The sequence below is a fragment of the Phaseolus vulgaris genome, chromosome 1 (assembly GCF_051622355.1).
Source record: "Phaseolus vulgaris cultivar YP4 chromosome 1, ASM5162235v1, whole genome shotgun sequence".
In the NCBI taxonomy this organism is placed as follows: domain Eukaryota; kingdom Viridiplantae; phylum Streptophyta; class Magnoliopsida; order Fabales; family Fabaceae; genus Phaseolus; species Phaseolus vulgaris.
In genome coordinates this window covers 23,955,610-23,959,675 of record NC_143498.1, presented here as the reverse complement: position 1 = coordinate 23,959,675, position 4,066 = coordinate 23,955,610, and positions in this window count along the sequence as shown.

Genomic DNA, 4,066 nt, shown 5'->3' with positions numbered 1-4,066 from the left:
CATTATATATAGCAAGAGACCTCCCGTGGTTTCTTGGAATGATTTGAAAGAATGTATGCGCGCGAGGTTTGTTCCTCCTTCTAGGAAGGAACACTTGTTGAAGTTCCAAAGGCTTCCTCAAGGACATAGGACGGTAGATGCATACTTTAAAGATTTTGAAACAACTTTGACTAAAATGAATATGCATGCTAATGAAGAGTCAAAGATAAAGTGGTTTGTACGTGGTTTAAAAATAGATATTAGAGATTTTGTAGAATTAAATGAGTACTCTTCTTTAAAGAAAGTGGTTCACCTAGCCATCAAGGTGGAATCATAGCTTTTGAAAACAACTTTAAAAAATACTCATGGTTTCTACAAATCTTCTAGGAAGGATGCACAAATTTCTCCTTCTAATTTTTCCAAACAAACCACTTCTCCGACAAAAGTTTCTACAAATTCTTCTAATCTCCTAAGTCACCTACCAAAACTTCAAAAATAAAATGTTTTAAATGTTTAGGTTTTGGGCACATAGCTCTTCTTTGTCCATAAAAACAAACCTTAAAGATAAACAAGGAAAAACAAGACCTAACTCACCCACCTACCACAAGTAAAAATGACAAAAACAAAGAAGGCCAAGTTGACATGGGTCTTATCCTTTCACATCCAAGGTGTTTTCCTTCCTTATCTTTTTCATTACCAAAGGTTCTTACTTCACCACAATCTTGGTTAAAAAATGTTAGGGATGATTTTTTCATACCTCCTAATATCATCATTCCCAAACAATTTTTTCCAACTTGGTCTGTTTATAGGACCTCCTTTTCTGAACTCCCATTGCTTACAAATTCTAAGTCATGTTTTCCTTTTTCTTATTCAACTGTTAATTGTAAAAGTAATCTGACTTTGTTATATGCAGGGATTCAGAATTTGTGGTCGAATTCTCTCCAACTCGAGGAGTATGATAGAGATCAAATAAGAGAGGATTTTACTAATGGAGGAAGAGGTCAGTCACCCAAACATTTGAAGTTCTTCCTTCTAATCTTCTAAAAAGTTAAAGAAGAATTAAAATAAAGAGAGGACCAAGCCTAAAGCCAAAAGAAGACTACAAGCTTTCAAGAATGGGTTTCAATTAATATCTCTCTTTATAGTTTCTTTTGTATAAATTTGTAAATAATATCAAATAGTGTTTAGGTAGGTGCTAAGAGGGAAACCTAAAGATACCTCTTGTGTAAAGCATCTTTAGATATTAACTTTAGAAAATTCTAGAAGATATCCCTTCCTCTTTCACTTTAGGCGCTAGAAGTGGGAGAGTTACAAGGGAACTTTAGTTAGCTTCTTTTGTAAGCCTCTTGTACCTACATGACCGGTCCTTCTCCTATATAAGGAGGGCTTGAGTCCTTCTAAATACAGATTTGATATTTTGACTAAAGAAATTCTCCCAAATTGGTGAGTGATTGAGAGACTTGTGTCTTCTCTTCTTCTAGTCTCATCTTGAGTGCATCTTGGAACCTCACGTGGCGGCATCTACACTCATCTTGGAGCCTTACATTCTTCAAGTGTCGTGTTCATCTCCAAGAACTCCAACCACATAAGCTCCCTATTTCATTTCATCTTCTTCATCCATTTTCCCTTCATTCCAAATTACCCATTTTTGTTCTACTTGTTTGTTTTCACTTTCAATCGGTGCAATCTCTTCCTTATGATGTCCTCTTTCATTTTCTGCACTTATATTCAATTTTAATCGGTGAAAATTGGTTGTTCTTGCTGTTTTTGTCACGTCCTCCATGGGTATAATTGCTATATGTTGTGTTCTTGAGTTTCTATCCATGGGTTTGTTGTTCAAAATGAGTTTCTATGCGAGTTTGGCTTGGTTACTTGTGTTTTGGTGAGTTCTTGAATGTTAAGAACATTGATCCAATTTCTAAAAAGTGCCTAATCATATTCCAACTCAAGTTGAATCCATAACATGTCCTTAGAATATCCCTATCATGTTATTGGAATCATATCAGAATTCCACTAAGCAATCAACCCTAGATCACTTATAACACAACCAAGAAAGTGACCTTGATCCCCTCAGGACACACACTTCTTTTGGCCAACACACCAACACTAAGAATGCTGATCTTGATCCCCTCAAGAACACACAACACTTCTCAGCAAACACACAAAGGTTTCGTTCAACAGATACAAGGATTACACTTGTTACAGAAGCAAATCTGAAATCAATACAAGAGAAAATCCTAGCTCACACTCTTTGATCAATCTCGATCTCTAAGCAATATCAACTTTTCAAAAACTCAAAATCAGTGAAAATCTCAAATCTGTTTTTCTGTATATATCAAAGTTTGTTGTTTGTTATCAAATCTTAACAAACTATTAATTGCCTTTAAGGATTGGTCAAAGCATTAATAACTGGAGCGTAAACAGTTAGAAAATCATTTAATGCTTAGTCAAAGCACAAAACAGTTTTTTTGTTATGGTACCAAAACAAACAATCGGTTGTTTCCACGAATCAATCAGTTGTTTTGGTTTTGACAACTCAACCATTTGAAAAATAGTTTTCAACCTTTTCTAAAAACACCTAAGTATAAAACAATCGGTTGTTTTTCACTTAGTTTGAAAAACACTTTTCTTTTTAAAAGATTGAGAATGCCTATGCTTTGGATTCAATGAAGAGTGGATTACAAAACTCAATCTACCTCAGATCCTATCTAAGACAACTCAGCAACAACAAGCACAACCTTCAACATCCTTCAAAGGGTTTTGGATTCTTCAAATCTTGAACACCACTTCGTTCAATAATCTCCCCCTATTTGATGAAGACAAATCCCTAGTGCTTGTGTTTGACCTGATTGAATCTAAAGCAGTACCTGCAAAAGAAGAACATATATACCATCTAATGCTTCTTACAGCAGCAGGTTAGATTTTCACACATTGAAAGCATAAGTGATAAATCCTGATAAACAATCGGTTGTTTACTGGAAACAATCAGTTGTTTCTATCAGCAGCAGTAGAAAACAGATTTATATCAGAGAGTTTAACAGAGTTAAACAGCTTCAGATAAGGATACACAAGACCAAATTATTCTCCCCCTATTTGTCTTCACAAATAGACTTTAACAGTAACAAAACAGATTTAGGAGAGATTATTAAGATCAAGGATACCTAACTCATTTCTTAGGAAGAAAAACCTCTCTTTTGGTAGTGGTTTCATGAAGATGTCAGCTAACTGCAGTTTGATCTCCACAAACTTCACTTCACAGTTCCCATTGTTTACATGATCCCTGATGAAATGATGCCTTATCTCAATATGTTTGGTCCTTGAGTGCTGAATCTGATTTTTGGTAAGATTGATGGCACTTGTGTTATCACACATCAAAGGGACTTTGTTGATCTTCAACCAAAGTCTGCAATTTGTTGTTTGAGCCACAAAATATGTGCACAACAGCTTCCAACAACAATATACTCAGCCTCAGCATTAGAGAGAGTAATACAAGCTTGCTTCTTGCTATGCCATGAGATTAGGCTTGAGCCAAGAAGGTGGCAAGTGCCACTTGTGCTCTTTCTATCTAGCTTGCAACCTACAATGTCAGAATCTGAATAACCAATTAAATGAATTGGAGAGTGAGAAGGATACCATAACCCAACAAATGATGTTCTTTTGAGATATTTCAGAATTCTTTTTGCAGCTTTGAAGTGTGACTCTTTAGGATTTACTTGATATCTAGCACATAGACACACCGCAAACATGATGTCCGGCCTACTAGCTGTTATATAAAGCAAAGAGCCAATCAATCCTCTGTATTTGGTTTGATCTACACTCTTTCCAGCAGTATCAGCATCCATGTAGCAGCTTGATGGCATTGGAGTGCTTGCTTCTTTGCAACTCTCCATTTCAAATTTCTTGAGAATCTCCTTGCAATACTTTAATTGACATAGAAAGAGACCATACTTTAAGTTTTCTATTCTCAAGCTTTGTTTCTTCTTCATGTTCATGTTTTAGTTTACTTGTTCTTCAATTCCATTCGGTATCTTCAGCTGTATTTTCAATTCTGTTCGGTTGTTTCTTTTAATTGGCTGTATTCAATTGT